The 16,718-nt window shown below is 43.6% G+C and overlaps 1 protein-coding gene across 5 annotated transcripts in view; it reads left to right on the top strand.

Annotated features, from left to right (window-relative positions):
- Window positions 1-16,718, top strand: part of THRAP3 (thyroid hormone receptor associated protein 3) — a 135,697-nt gene that overhangs the window by 35,285 nt on the left and 83,694 nt on the right. For 2 of the 5 annotated variants that reach the window (XM_029619217.1, XM_029619218.1), the window contains exon 1: window positions 15,586-15,917. The exons of the other annotated variants lie outside the window; for them this stretch is intronic. The gene's annotated coding sequence lies outside the window, so the exon portion shown is untranslated. Of the gene's footprint in view, window positions 1-15,585; window positions 15,918-16,718 lie in introns of those variants that run through there. 5 annotated transcript variants of the gene reach the window in all.

The raw sequence follows: 16,718 nt of genomic DNA, 5'->3' as shown, positions 1-16,718 counted from the left end.
TGCCAACCCTCTTATTGGATTATCTTCATTCCCTATATCAGGCCGGGTTAGCAACATCATCTATCAGAGTTCATCTCAGCGCGATTTCAGCATACCACAGGCCGATTAATAATCACTCTATTGCTGAACACCCCTTATTATCCAGGTTCATCAGGTGTTTAGTGCATCTTCGACCGCCAATAGCTAAACCACTGGTTCCATGGAACCTTAACATACTACTTGAACAATTAATGCTACCACCCTTCGAACCCATGGATTCAGCACATATAAAATACCTCACCTGGAAAGTGGTATTCCTGGTAGCAGTAACATCTGCACATGTAGGGTAAGTGAACTACAAGCACTAGTCCATTACGACCCGTATCTACAGTTCTATCACAATAAAGTGATCCTCCGACCTTATCCAACTTTCCTTCCAAAGGTAATTTCGGCATTTCACCTCAACCAGGCAATAGAGTTGCCCACACTTTTTCCCAAAACCTCATTCTAATGACAGGGAACGTTTGTTATACACCCTAGACTGTAAACGAGCGTTGGCATATTACAAGAGAAGAACACACTCTACAAATAGTGTATCTCAGCTGTTCGTCTCCTTCAACCCAATTGCCCTGGGATTACCAGTGGCTAAAAGAACCATTTCAAGCTGGATTGTACAGTGTATCCAGTTTTGTTACCACAAGCAAGACTTACGACTCCCCTCGCTTCCACGAGCTCATCAAGTTCGAGCCATGGCTACCTCCATAGCACATCTTAGAAATGTGCAACCAGTGGACATCTGCAAAGCAAGCCACATGGTCGTCACTTCATAATTTCACCTCTCATTACTGCATAGACAAGCAGTCAACAGGGGATGCGAAACTGGGACAGGCGATTCTACACACATTGCCTACTCAAAACAAGCGACTACTACAGGTACACATCACGCAAGGGATAAATAGTTAAGTATGACTGGGAGCTTGGGACTCCCATGACAGCATGGCTAATTCAGCCCTGTTATCAACGGGGAAAAAGCAAGTTTGCTTACCGTAAACGGTGTTTCCGTAGATAGCAGGATGAATTAGCCATGCGGACCCTCCCGCCTCCCTGGTAGCCGCACTCTCATCTGCTACGCTCAAGCTTAAATACAGACTGAGGAGAATCTGTTACTTTCTTGCGTGGGAACACACGCGCAGCCGCAGAGACTGAAAAAATCTACACTCTGCTTCTTAAGCTCCGCCTCCTAGGCCCTGATTGGCAGTTCCCATGACAGCATAGCTAATTCATCCTGCTATCTACGGAAACACCGTTTACGGTAAGCAAACTTCCACTAGCGGAACTAGAAAAGGTGCAGAGGAGGGTGACAAATGATAAAAAGGGATGGATCATCTCCTCTGTGATAGGCTACACGGGGGGCTCTTCAGCTTGGAACAGAGATGACTGAGAGGGGATATGATATAGAAGTTTATAAAATCATGAGTGGGGTGCAATGGTAAATAAAGGATGGTTATATACCCTTTCAAATAATACTAAAACAAGGAGACCTCCGTGAAACTCACAGCCAGCAGATTCAGAACAGACGGTAGAAAGTGCATTTCACTCCGCGCACAGTCAGGCTGTGGAATCTGTTGCCAGAGGATGTGATCAAGGTGATCATGGCGATATTAAGTCGGAGGTCCCGAAAGTTTCGAAAATTAAAAAAAAAAATTTTTTTAAGTCGGCCTGCAACTTTCGGGACCTCCGACTTAATATCGCCATGATATTAAGTCAGAGGGTGCACAGAAAAGTAGTTTTTACTGATTTTCTGTGCACTTTCCCGGTGCCTGAAGAAATTAGCGCCTACCTTTGGGTAGGCGCTAATTTCTGAAAGCAAAATGTGCGGCTTGGCTGCACATTTTGTTTTCTGAATCGCGCGGGAATACCTAATAGAGCCATCAACATGCATTTGCATGTTGCGGGCGCTATTAGGTTCGGGGGGTTGGACGTGCGTTTTTGGCCCCTTACTGAATAAGGGGTAACGCTAGCATGTCGAAAACGCGCGTCCAATGGCAGGTTAACAGTGCGCTCCATCGGAGCGCATTGTACCGTATCGGCCCGCTTATTAGCCAGGCAGACTTGAGCTGTTTCTATCCCTGGGAGTGAGTAACAGGAATTAGATCTACTTTATGGGATTTACCATGGAATGTCTTTTGTTCTCTGAAGAAACATGGTTCTCACATAGTGACACCTTCATTTGGTTTATTTTATTGTACAAACTGGGAAATGCAAAAGCTTTGAAGTACTCTTATAAAGTTGCAGGTTGCAGAACATCTGCTGTTCATCTGTTTATTGCATCAGTAGTGCTTTCTGGAGCATCTCCTTGTTTTCCATATGGCATTTATGAGCATGACTCAGATATTGTTAAGTTAGGGCCAGCCAGGCAGGAAGGCTAGCCTGACTCAGGTTTTTTGTTTGGTTTTTTTTCTTTGCTTGAAATTTTTTTGTGTTGAAACTGTTTTGTTACTTTTTTTCACTGTTTCTTATGTTGTGGGTTGCAGAATATTTGAAAGCAAGGCTTGAGATCCTTCATCAGTAAGAAAATAAAAAATGTTAATCAGGAACTGCAGTTTATGAGCTTGGCTTCTGTTGGTTGGGTTGTTTTTTTGTTTTTTTTTTTTAACTATCTCATCTGGAAATTGCATGCAGCCACTGATTTTGCCAGACTTCCTTGACTGGTTCCAAAACTGAGACATTTTTCATGTTGAAATATTGAGGTATTTTTATATAACAGCAGCTTAAAAACAGATGGGCAGCAGTACCTTTTTATGAAGTTAATTTAGCCTTTGACTTTATAGTTGTTTTTAGTAGTGCTGAAGTTTCATTACTGTTGCTTGACTAAATCTGGGTAAATTTTGTGTAGGTGGGTAAAGTGACTTACTCAGTTACATAAAGATTCAGTAGAATCTAAACTCATGTCCCCTGATTTCCCCTGATGTGCCTTGCATTGCTCTAACCCACTGCATCACACTTCCATCCTTAAACTTCTGCATTCAGTAGCAATTTGGTTGTCTTCTAGTGTGACAGTGAGGGAATGTTCAACTTAATTTGTTCAACATTACAGTTAATCCATTCCATTAGGTTTGAGATGTTTCCTGTAAAGGCAGATTTAATCTTGTATTGTTTGCACTGAAATGTAACAGACTATATTAAATGAGCAGTATTAATAATAACTTAATAGAACTAAAAGCTAAATGTGCAGAGATAAGTAGGGATATTCTCAAAGAATATCTGCTAAATTCAAAGGATTAAAGGTTACAAATGACACTTACTTGAACTGTTTGTTCCTAGGTTTCTACCGTGCTGGGTCAAGTTTTTTTTTTATACAAATGGGGAAGGTTTGAGGTGTTTACAAAAGCCAAATTCTGATTAGAACTGGAAGGTGAGCTCCCTGTGCTAATTAAACATAAATGGCTCAGATTGATTGCTTGTCAGTCACTTGTTCATGGGAGTTAGATTTAAAGGATCAAGCATTTTGGCTTTAAAGTTGACATCCCATTTGGATGACTAGAAAACGTTCATGCCTTTTGCAGTGTATTTGGCAGACTGATGAGCCGAGACAAGATGTGCATCAATTTTGTAGTAAAGGCATAGAACATAAAGTAAATGTTTAGCATGGTAAAGAGAAAGATATCTTAAAATGTGTGGTATGTATAGGGAATAAACCTTTTAGAGCTAGACTCATCCTCTTGTCTTGGGGAACTTTCATGTATGTTGGCTCGCTTGAATGTAAAAGTTACTTTCCAGTAGTCAGGCACTTTCACAATGCTGGTAAGGAACGTGAATTCTGAGCATGTTTTCCTTAAACATACCATATTCTGTAAGGGGAAAGAGGGCAGAAGCTAGAATCATCATTTTGAGATGATTGTCAAAATAAGTTGGTGTCTCTTGATAGCCCCAGTCTCATATACTTCAGCTCTGTGTTCACTAAAGAAGACCCTGGAGAAGGACCATCTCTACACAACAAGAAACTGGAGGGAAGCGGAACAGAGGAAAATCCATTTACAGTAGATAATGTATGGGAAGAGCTAAAGAATCTGAAAGTGGACAAAGCCATGGGGCCTGATGGGATTCATCCAAGGATACTGAGGGAGCTCAGAGATGTGCTGGCGGGACCGCTGTACGACCTGTTCAATAGATCCCTAGAAACGGGAGTGGTGCCGAGTGATTGGAGAAGAGCGGTGGTGGTCCCACTTCACAAGAGTGGGAGCAGAGAGGAGGCTGGTAACTACAGACCGGTTAGCCTCACTTCGGTGGTGGGAAAAGTAATGGAGTCACTGTTGAAAGAGAGAATAGTGAACTATCTACAGTCGGGAGAACTGATGGACCAGAGGCAGCATGGATTCACCAGAGGAAGATCCTGTCAGACAAATCTGATTGACTTTTTTGACTGGGTAACCAAGGAATTGGATCAAGGAAGAGCGCTCGATATCATATACTTGGATTTCAGCAAAGCTTTTGATACGGTTCCGCACAGGAGACTGGTGAATAAAACGAGAAGCTTAGGAGTGAGTGCCGAGGTGGTGACCTGGATTGCAAATTGGTTGACGGACAGAAGACAATGTGTGATGGTAAATGGAACCTTCTCTGAAGAGAGAGAGCGGTTTTAAGTGGTGTACCGCAAGGATCGGTGTTGGGAACCGGTCCTGTTCAATATCTTTGTGAGCGACATTGCGGACGGGATAGAAGGTAAGGTTTGTCTTTTTGCGGATGACACTAAGATCTGCAACAGAGTGGACATGCCGGAAAGGAGTGGAGAGAATGAGACGAGATCTAAGGAAACTGGAAGAGTGGTCGAAGATATGGCAGCTGAGATTCAATGCCAAGAAGTGCAAAGTCATGCATATGGGGAGTGGAAATCCGAATGAACTGTATTCGATGGGGGGGGAAAGACTGATGTGCACGGAGCAGGAGAGGGACCTTGGGGTGATAGTGTCTAATGATCTGAAGTCGGCGAAAACAATGTGACAAGGCGATAGCTAAAGCCAGAAGAATGCTGGGCTGCATAGAGAGAGGAATAGAGAGAGGATAAGTATGAGAGAATATCGAGTAAGAAAAGGGAAGTGATTATTCCCTTATACAGGTCCTTGGTGAGGCCTCACCTGGAGTACTGTGTTCAGTTCTGGAGACCGTATCTTCAAAAGGACAAAGACAAGATGGAGGCGGTACAGAGAAGGGCGACCAGGAAGGTGGAGGATCTTCATCGGATGACGTACGAGGAGAGATTGAAGAATCTAAATATGTACACCCTGGAGGAAAGGAGGAGCAGAGGTGATATGATACAGACTTTCAGATACTTGAAAGGTGTTAATGATCCAAAGACAACGACAAACCTTTTCCGTAGGAAAAAAATCAGCAGAACCAGGGGTCACGATTTGAAGCTCCAGGGAGGAAGATTCAGAACCAATGTCAGGAAGTATTTCTTCACGGAGAGGGTGGTGGATGCCTGGAATGCCCTTCCGGAGGATGTGGTGAAGACCAGAACTGTGAAGGACTTCAAAGGGGCGTGGGATAAAACACTGTGGATCCATAAAGTCAAGAGGCCGCCAATGAAGAGTGGGTGACTCGCCAGAATGATGGCTACTGCCTGGAGACAATACCCTTATTAAATAAACATACACATGCTTACTGTGACTCCAACATCGCTCTAAGCTTCAACAGCAAGAGGAAATGTGGTAAAAAGGATTCACACTCACAAAGAGGGGAGTAGCTGGCTTGTTACGGCGGTTACTACCCCAAATCAAATAAGCCTGATACTTCACTTTCAATGCATATACAGCATAGTTCTCTGCTTCAACGGCAGGGGAGAAGAAAAACTGATACTTCACACATCCAGCAGAGCTCTCTGCTTCAACGGCAGGGGAGAAGAAGAAAGAGGGTTCGCACTCACAAAGCGGGGAGTAGCTGGCTTGTTACGGCGGTTTACTACCCCCAAACCAAATGTGCCTGATACTTCACTTTCGATGCATATCCAGCATGGCTCTCTGCTTCAACAGCATGGGAGAAGACTTATACATCACACATATCCAGCATAGCTCCCTGCTTCAACGGCAGGGGAGAAGAAAAACAACCAATAAGGGCTGTATAACAATAGTCTGGGTAAAATAAATAAGCATGGGTGTAGCTTGCTTATTGCGGCGGCTACTACCCCTAACTAATCAAGCTAGATATTTCACTTGGATGCAGCTCCATCACTGCTCTCTACATTAAAGGTGGGGGTGGAAGGGAAATAGAACCAAGAGCTAAGAGAAACAGATAAGTATGAGAGAAAAAAATGTGTGAAGCTTGCTGGGCAGACTGGATGGGCCATTTGGTCTTCTTCTGCCGTCATTTCATTTTGGTTGATAATGTTAGCTATGGGTTGTGATATTATATTGGGGATGGACAGGAGGGATTTGGTAAGAATCATATCTGATGGATGTAAGGAGGGTCTCATTTTCTTTAGTATTGATTCTATTTCTGTGGAGGCAGTAGTCTCGAAGGTGTTTAGGTTAGCATTAGTGTTTTTAGGAAGGGCTTTGATAGTTGAGGTGGTTGTTGGGAAGCGTGCCTTGAGATTGGATATTTTATCATGGAAGTATTGTGCTAGTTCCTCGCATTTTGTCTTTGCTTCCTCGCTGGGTATGGGCGTTGGTGAAGTTTTGGTAAGATCAGAGACAAATGAGAAAAGGGCTCTAGGGTTAAATTGTAGGTTATGTATTCTTTGTGCATAGAAGTCTCGTTTGGTTTTAAGTATGCTCTCACAGTAAGTGTGTAGGAAGGATCTGTATATTCCGAGTTGAGTAGGGGAAGCTTCTTTACGTCATTTCTTGAAGCTTCTTTACGCCATTTCTTGAAACTCACAACCTTCTCCACCCCTCTCAATTTGGCTTCCGTAAACACCTCAACACTGAGACCCTCTTACTTTCCTTGACTGACTACTTACTCAGGGGAATGGATCAAGGTCACAACTACCTTCTTGCTCTACTGGACATTTCAGCAGCTTTTGACACCATAAATCACACCCACCTCCTTGCCCGCGTAACCGACATTGGCCTTTCCTGCACAGCCCTTAAGTGGTTCTCATCCTACCTCGACAATAGGAAATTCACCGTGAAAATAGGCAATGCTGAGAACTCCCACTACGCCCTCGCCCAAGGAGTCCCCCAAGGCTCCTCCCTCTCTTCTACCCTCTTTAACATTTACCTCACCCCCTTGTGCAAACTCTTATCAGAACTTGGCCTCAAATTCTTTCTCTACGCTGATGATGTGCAAATCATCATACCCATTCAAGGCTCCCTATCTGACACCCTTGAATCCTGGGGAAACCATCTCGCTGCAATCAACTCCTTACTTACCAACCTCCACCTTGCTCTAAACATTGCCAAAACTGAACTCCTCCTCATATCCCATCACCCCCCTACTAATCCCGCACTCTCAATTGACTCTATCAAGATTCCTCATGCACAGCCCTGCGCAAGGAACCTGGGGGTCCTAATCGACCAACAACTGAACTTCAAAAAACATATCAGTGCCATACTCAAAGAGGGTTTCTTCAAACTTAAAGTCTTAAAAAACCTGAAACCTCTCCTTCACGCTAGTGACTTCCGCACTGTCGTCCAGGCTACACTGGCATCCAAGATGGATTACTGAAACTCCCTCTTTCTTGGCGTACCCTACTCCTCCTTAAAGCCCCTCCAAATGCTACAGAACACTGTAGCCAGAACCCTCTCCAACGCTCACAAATACGACCATATTTCCCCTATACTGAAGGACCTTCACTGGCTCCCTATTCCCTCCCACATCTCTTTAAAATCCCTGACCATTATCACCCCCACACAATTTAAAAACCGTACTACAAGCCCTCATCTTTTCCGGTTTGGATTACTGCAACTCCCTTTTGATTGGCTTACCAAAATCATCTTTGAGGCCCCTGCAGCTACTTCAGAATGCTGCTGCCAGATTTCTAACGGGTAAAAGCAAATATGATCACATTACCCCTGTCCTCAACCAATTACAATGGCTCCCAATAGAAAAAAGAATTGAATACAAAGTTCTTTCATTGATCCACATGCAATCTACAAAGCCGACTACACTGCCTTTGATGACATTATACACATTCTTCGCTCTCAACGCACAACAAGAACTTCTAGTAAACTTCAACTTGTGATTCCCTCACTCCCAAATGCCAAACTATCCTCCACCAGAAACAGAGCCTTCTCCATCATCGGACCAAAGCTATGGAATTCACTACCCCACTTCCTCACCGCGCAACAAAAATTAAAATCCTTCAAAAAAGACCCCTAAAATCTTGGCTTCTCAACCATACTCTTAGGACAACTCTCAATGACTTTATACTATAATCCCATTATCCGCCAACTTTAAATTATTCCATTTGGACAATCTCTACTGATTCAAGCCACTGATGCCTCCTTTTTTGAAGAACCCAGTTATCTCTGCCTATCTTTTCAGTGTATCTACCCTGTTTACACTATGTTTTTTGTTCATACTCTTCTTTTTGGTGCCATTTCCCACTATTGTTAAATTTAAAGTTTAAAATCTTTCAATGTAACAAGTTGTTCTGTATGTAAACCGGAGTGAAGGCAACTATGCTATACCTCTGTATATAAAAAAAATGCTAAATAAATAAATAAATTATACATAAAGCCCTTATATTCCATCACTCCAACTGGCTGGCAGATCCCCTCCAATTTGCCTGCTCGAATCGACCGACAAGGACCACTAACAAGGGTCCCTCCATGTGCCATCCCTAAAGAAAGCACACCTCACAGCTACAAGGGATCGGGCGCTCTCCATTGCTGGACTATGCCACTGGAACTCACTCCCAACCCACCTCAGACTTGAACCTTGCATCACCAAATTCAGAGCCCAGATCAAAACCTGGCTATTCAAACAAGCCTTTCCCCAACACCCTTGATGAATATTGAATTGTGATGGATCATGACCTGAATTTGACTATGACCTTGTTCTTATGACATTATAGTTCACTTGTTGTTTGTTCCTATGCTTCTCTGCTCTCCTTATGGTTTTTTGTACCCCTTACCCTTCCCCTGTTACTTGTAATTTCCGTTGCTTTTGTTCCATGTAAACCGAGGTGGTGATTAGACTAACATCGGTATAGAAGACTTTTAAATAAATAAATAAATTTATTTTCTTGGATTCTTAGGTTGTGCTTCATAGTTTTTAATTCTGGTGTGTACGATGGTTTTTTTGTGTTAAATGAAGGGTTTATTTCTTTTGTTTGTAACGGGCAGATCTTGATGGCAATATTGCTGGTGAGGTGATTCCAAGATGAAAGTGCAGATTCCGAATTGGTTAGGTCAAGTTTGTCAAGATCATTGGAGAGGGCAGCTATTAAGTCATCCCTGGGGCATGGTTTTCTAAAGTGGATGGTTGTTTTTGCGCTTGAACGGGTGGCAGTGTTTTTTATGGAACAGGTTGTTCGAATGAGGAAGTGGTCAGACCAGGGTGTGTATGAGGGAGCATCTGGGAGGAGTAGTGAGTTTATAAAGATTAGATCAAGGGAATGGCCTGCTTTGTGAGTGGGGTTTGTTATGATCTGTTTGAGGCCCATGGCATTAAAGGAGGCCAGGAGTGCTTCGCAAGTAGGTGACAGTGGGACAGCATCTACATGGAGATTAAAGTCTCTGAGGATGATGGCTGGGGTGTCATTGTCATTGTCAAAGTGACCTTCCCACTGGTTAATTCCCTGTAACATAAGGAATTAACATCTTCTGCATCAAGTGTCACATGTATGATTTTTTACCCACCAGTGAGAAATTGTACATATGATTCCGATGCAAAGAGCACCTGTCTCTCAGAATGAATCCAATCTCTGGAGGCTAGAGTGGCAGACCTGGAGGAGAAAAGGCAGATAGAGAGGTATATAGATGAGACCTTCAGGGATTGACTGGGCTGTAGAGAGAATAAGCCAGTTGCCTGATTCTGGGACGATTGTCCCTCCGATTGGGGGCAGGCTGCGGTTCTTTGCGAACCAGTGGCCCAGTGTAACCTCGAACCAGTGGGTTTTGTCCATCGGTCCAGCAGGGGTACCGATTAATGGTATTGGGTGTCCCGCCAAATTACCCTCTGTGCCCATTTTGGGGCTGGTGGCGGATCAGGAGGTGCTACAGATGGAGCTCTCCTCCCTCTTAACGACCAGAGCGTTCGAGCCTGTGCCATCAGGGCAAATAGGCTGGGGATTCTACTCCAGATACTTCCTGATTCCAAAGAAAACAGGAGGACTCCGTCCCATCCTAGACTGAGGGCCTTAAACAAGTTTTTAAACAAAGATAAGTTATATAAGAACATAAGTTATGCCATACTAGGTCAGACCAAGGGTCCATCAAGCCCAGTATTCTGTTTCCACCAGTGGCCAGTCCAAGTTACAAGTACCTGGCAAGTACCCAAACATTAGATCACAAGCTACTATTGCTTATTAATTACTGTCATAGCAGTTTATGGACTTATCCTCTAGAAAGTTATCCAAACCTTTTTTTAAACCCAGTTACACTAACTGCTGTAACCACATCCTCTGGCAATGAATTCCAGAGCTTAACTATGTGCTGAGTGAAAAAGAATTTTTTTCGATTTGTTTTAAATGAGCTACTTGTTAACTTCATGGAATGCCCCCTGGTGCCTCTATTATCTGAGAGAGTAAATCACAGATTTACAGCAAATTTGATCACCTCACTCATTGTACCCCTTTCCAGATCATTTACAAATATATTAAAAAGCATCAGTCCAAGTACAGATCCCTGAGGCACTCCATTGTTTACCTTTTTCCACTGGGCACCTTGATCCCCCTTTTGCAAAAAGGGGACTGGCTATGCTCCCTTGACCTAAAGGACATACACACCCATATCGAGATCTTCCCTGGTTACAAGAAGTATCTTCGATTTGTGGTAGGAAAACAGCGCTTCCAGTACCAGGTATTGCTATTCAGGCGCGCGTCCGCCCCATGAGTCTTCACAAAATGCCTGGCTGTGGTGGCAGCACACCTCCGCAGATTGGGAGTGCATGTTTTCCCGTATCTGGACAATTATCTGGTCAAGAGTACATCTCGGGGGGTGCCATCTGGTCCATGAGCTTGACCATTTGGGTGTTGGAGTCACTAGGGTTTTCTCAACTACCCAAAGTCCTATCTCAGTCTGTCACCTCAATTGGACTTCATCGGAGCCCTGCTAGACACTGCTCAAGCCAGGGCCTTTCTGCCTTGCCAGAGGGCCGTCTCTTTGGTGACGTTGTGACAGAGGGCAACAGGGCCAGCAGTTATCAGCTTGGCACATGTTTAGGCTGTTGGGTCACATGGCCGTAACAGTCCATGTCACTCCCTTGACATGATTGTACATGCGCAAAGCCCAATGGACCCTGAGGTCACAGTGGCACCAAGCCACTCAGAGCCTCCAGGATTGCATCCGAGTCACCCCGTCTATCCGGGACTCTCTGTCCTGGTGACAGGTTCTCTCCAGTCTGGAATGGGGGATTTTCTTTTGGAGTCTCCCTACTCAAATTGTGCTTACTACGGGGTGGGGAGCTCATGTAGATGGTCTTGGCACCCAGGGCTGTGGTCCGCTCAGGAACGTTCTTGTCAAATCAACTTTCTGGAGCTTTTGGCGATCAGGTATGCACTGTGGGCTTTCAGAAATTGGCTGTTCAACAAAATTGCCCTGATCCAGACCAACAATAGCCATGTGGAATGTCATCAGGCAGGGAGGCAGAGGATTGTACCTCCTGTGTCAGAAAGTGATACATTCCTGGGCCCTGGTCCAACAGATGGTGTTCAGGGCCATGTACCTGGCTGGAATGGAGAATGTGATAGCAGACAGGCTGAGTTGCGCCTTCAGACCACACAAATGGTCTCTGAACCAGGGGGGTAGTGAATCATATTTTCCACTTGTGGGGGAGCCCAGACATAGATCTGTTTGCGTCCCCCTGCAATCAGAAGGTGCCTCGGTACTGCTCCCTGTCCAGGTCAGACAGCAACCAGCCTCAGACGTCCTTGCCAGTTATTAGGGCAAGGGTCTTCTGTATGCATATCCTCCGCTTCCCTTAGTGGCGAAGACTGTTTTGAAGCTTCGTGAGGACAGAGAGACTATGATCCTCATAGCCCCTTATTGGCTGACAGGTCTGGTTTCCACTCCTGTGGGAGTTGTCCATCCGGAAACCGATCAGTCTGGGGACTCCCCCCAGATCTCATCACGCAAGATCAGGGCAGGCTGTGGCATCCCAACCTCTAGCACCTATCACTCACAGCCTGGATGTGGAGAGGTTAATCCTACAGCCACTTGATCTTTCTGAGGATGTGTCTCGGGACCTGGTGGCTTCCAGAAAGCCTTCCTCTAGGATGTCCTACAGACTGAAGTGGAGGAGGTTTTCCATATAGTGTGAGCAGAAGGTCCTAGATCCGTTCTCCTGCCCTACACAAAAACTGCTTGACTACCTTCTGCACTGTTCGGGGCTGGCTTACAAACCAACTCCGTCAGAGTTCATCTTAGTGGTGTACCATCTACACCATGGCACATACCACCATGGTGTAGATGGTACACCCATCTCTATAACAGCCTATAGTTGTAACTTTCATGCGGGGCCAGTTTCAATTCTAAGGAAACAGCCATGCTTTTACCTTCTTAAAGAATGCCAGGTAGTTTAACTCCAACCTAATATCCAATAGTGCAGAATTCCGGGTTTCAGCACCCACCACTGAAAAGGCTGTTTCCGATGCAACATCTTACAAACCTCACACACGAAAGGCACCTGAAACAAAGCACCAGCCATCGAACAGATAGTGTCTAGGGGTATAATTAGCAACCACTTTCCTTAAATAGCTAGCCCCCTTGGCCAAGCTATTTTGAACATTAAGACCATATTCTTAAACTGTGCTTCTCCCTAATGAGAAGCCAATGAAGTTGGGTTAGTAACAGGGCAGCAAAAATCAGCCTTGCTGCCGTGTTCTGTATAACCTGCATATTATACTATATAAATCTGGTGGCTGGTTATTTGGATGCTAAGCATTGAAGCTTTAGAAGAGCTTCTTTCCATATGCATTGAGCAGTCTTGGGTCCTTCCTGAGTGGGGTGTTGGAATAAATTCTCATTTTCTTCACATTCTTTAGAGCAGATTCCACCAACTGACAGGAAAGTTGGACCACCCCAAAACCACAAGTCTGCTGTACTCTATATTAAGCTGAATTTTCCCATATTCTGGTTTGAACATAGTAACATAGTAATGACGGCAGAAAAGGATCAGGTGGCCCATCAGGTTTGCCCAGCAAGCTTCTTATGGTAGTATTTGCCACTTTGTGCAGGATAACCCCATGTTTTTCTCAAGGGTAGTAACTGCCACTCCAAGCAGTTACCCTTAAGCATTGTTAAGGGTAGTAATACTAGTTTCTAGAAACTTTGACTAGGCACACTGAGCATGCCCTATACTACGTGTCCACGTGGGGTCCCTCTTCAGTCTCATAACATAGAATTACGATAAAATAAAATATATAAGAAACCCAATTCCATGGAGTGGTGGGTGGGTGGGTTTCGTGAGGACTAATCCCTTGCTACAGGTACCAACAGACACCTAACCAGGTGCCAACAGGCACATCATCATCAGTGCTCTTGGTAACAGAAGGGGATCATGACGTGTTTTTTGGATAGAGGCTAACCACCTCGGGTAGTTAAACAAGCCTTCAAATGAGCTTTGCATATTAACCGGGATCTTTTGTTTCAATAATGTTCCCAGTCTAACTCCGATCAATTTGTTTGCATTTTACCGTACTTAGCTTGGATAGGACAAGACTGTTCTGTCTTTAAAAGCCATTGACCAGTTTTATCACCGCATGCGATTTTTTAGCAATCCTCTCAGATTCACATTTCATCGTCACAAGAACTTCCACGATTTCCTGAACATTCAGAATTTCACAGTGTTTGTTCTGACATCCAATTGTCTGCTGTCCCTCTGGACCACTTTCTCTGTGGTCAATGCTCAGTTTGTTCATTATCGCTTTCTCTCACAAAGCCATCACCCACATACTGGTAAACAGTACAAACTTCACCATTCAACATCATGCCTTACCTCGGGTGTTGTCTATGTGATATCTGCCCCGTCCCAAACTTTACGTGGGCAAGACTGTCCACCCCCTGAAAGCACGTATAATTGAACATCATTCCTGCATTTGTCTATCTCGTGAAGAAGCTCCTTTAGTACACCACTGGCTCTCTGCCTTTAACTCTTTAACTGATATAAGATTTTTTGCAATTGATTTCATAAGCCCCTCGTTTTGGAACGGAAATCTCCCTGCACAATTACTGCGCAGGTTGCAGAAATGGATTTTCACTCTCCAATCTCTCTCCCTACATGGGTTAAATGCCAAAATAGAATGGATACATTTTTTATAATTCCGTTACACTCATAATATTTTTACATATTTACAATTATTGGTATGTTTTCCTTTACACTGCACTCTTTATCCAGTTTACTTGGTATTGTAAAGTTCTATTCTGATTGGTCCTTTTTGTTCATGTGACTGCTGACGACACAGAACAGCGGTTTTGGCACCTTAGCTTATTTGTAAACATTTACTTTTTACTGATATCTGTAAGAACTCCACTTTTGATTTGCCTTTGGGACTGAAGGTATTCCCTACACATGGACTAAATGTTTATATAGTATGGTTACACTTTTGTTATAATATTGTTACATATACAATTATCATTATATCAGAGGGACAGCAAATTTGGGCAGACAGTTTTGCATAATCTGTTCACCTAGTAGTCTACTTCCTACAGAGGAGCGGATTGCTTTTTCAGTGAGTGCTCCACTACACAACCCTCAGCTTGGGACTCCCAACATGTCATGGCTAATTCAACCCTATTTGTCAGTAAAAGTGAGTTTACTTACTGTATATAGGGTTCTCCATTGACAGCAGGATGCATTAGCCATGCTTGATTCCCACCCACCTCCCTGGCGAGTCGATTATCAAGCTAAAGCGAAGTTCTATGATAGAGGGACTTACAAGGCAGCACTCACACAGGAACTTCTACACATGCTCAGTAGAGCAAAAGCTCCTCTGAGCTTAGAGAAAAGGATCCGTTTGGTGCTGTAGGATGTCGCCCACGCATCATGACTAATTCATCCTGTCTATGGAGAACCCCATTTTACAGTAAGCAAACTTGCTATACTTTCTTCTCTAATATTCAGGCTTATGTTATCTTGATGTTCATAAACACAGAACTACATTCAAAACTGAATACATTGAATGTTTTGACCTTTACATTTTAACAGAATCCATGGTTCCTATAATTAGAGATTGTTTGAGGTAATTGGCCTTTGTGAAAAAATAAATATAACTACACAGGCTGATTTATAATCTTTGCCATATGCAGAAACATTTAGGGATTGTCTGAATTTAGCTGTGAAAGTGGCTCTATGCCAGTAGGTTACTGTGTAAGAATTCTTCAGCGTGTGCACTTCTCTCTGTAGTGTGCCTTTAAAAGTGGAGAGGGTGGAGTTTCTACTGTTAAGAAGGGAAAACCTGTTTTGTAGCCTGAACCAGGAAGGAAATTTGCCCTGCCTGTGGCTGCTCTGGGAGCTTTCTTTACTCTGGCTCTGGCTGCCCTCCGCTTTTTTTACTCCTCATTTCTTCTGTCATGCTTATTCGGGACTGCTTTTTATCAGGTTTTAGACACTGCCTTTCACAGATCCGATCTGATTACAAACGGAAAGCAAATTAATCCTGGCCCTGTGGAGGAGTCAGTTAGACTTTAGGGAAAAAGTCCCCAAGATGTCGAAGGTGGGCCACTATGTTCCCTGCCTTTCAGAGTGAAATTGCCGGGTGGGCAATAGAGGCACAAGAACCAAGGGCCTTTTCTGTTGCTGCAGGAGCCACACAGTTTTGTAAAAACTTCATTTCGGTATGTATTTATTTATAACATTGTGCCCAGGTTTTCTTTTCATTTGCAATTGCAACAAAATTAAAAATATGATTTAAAGCAACCAGTAAATGTGGGTTTTTGGGGGGTGGGGGTGGGGTTTAATACAAAGCATTAAAAGTTGTTTCATTGCAACATAAAACTGGCTGCAAATTAGCCTAGGGGAGTTACAGAGATGGTTTACCTATCACAGTTCCTTTGTTATTTAACCCTTTCTCAGCAGTGCACAATTGCTAGAATGAAGTAAACATGTTCTGCATAGTTGCTGTGATTATTTTTTAATTATTGGTGGCAAGAAACATTGGATGCTTTAAGGTAACAGATGAATCCTCAGTGGTTCATTTGTAGGAAAATGGGATTTAGTTGGAGTAACGTCTCCGGATTCTTCTTTTAAGGTGTTGGTTTCGCTGTGATATTTTTCTGCCAAGTGCTGTTCCATAATGGTATTTCTTACTGACACACCACTGCACAAGACAATTAAGTTGGTACAATGTCCCAAAAATCTGTTATGAAGACCAGGAAATGAGGTTTCGTGCTGAGTGTCCCGCCAGAGTATATTAAAGTGGGATTTTCAAGCTCTGTGCTTTGATTAATTGTTGACAGGTTCTTATGAAAGCTGAAGTTTTATTGGTAGAATTAATCTGCTAAGGATGTTGTTTCCCAGAGCAGTTCCTCACATAATGTTTGCCACGTAATCCTGTTACCTGCAAAACATGTCACATATGGACACAACTAACTGTTAACATCTGTTATGCAGAAGAGTCTCACTAAGGACCCCCAAAA

The sequence above is a fragment of the Rhinatrema bivittatum genome, chromosome 11 (genome assembly GCF_901001135.1).
Source record: "Rhinatrema bivittatum chromosome 11, aRhiBiv1.1, whole genome shotgun sequence".
Taxonomy (NCBI): Eukaryota; Metazoa; Chordata; class Amphibia; order Gymnophiona; family Rhinatrematidae; genus Rhinatrema; species Rhinatrema bivittatum.
The sequence above is the reverse complement of the archived record's forward strand: the minus strand, read 5'-3'. Positions and strand labels throughout refer to the sequence as shown.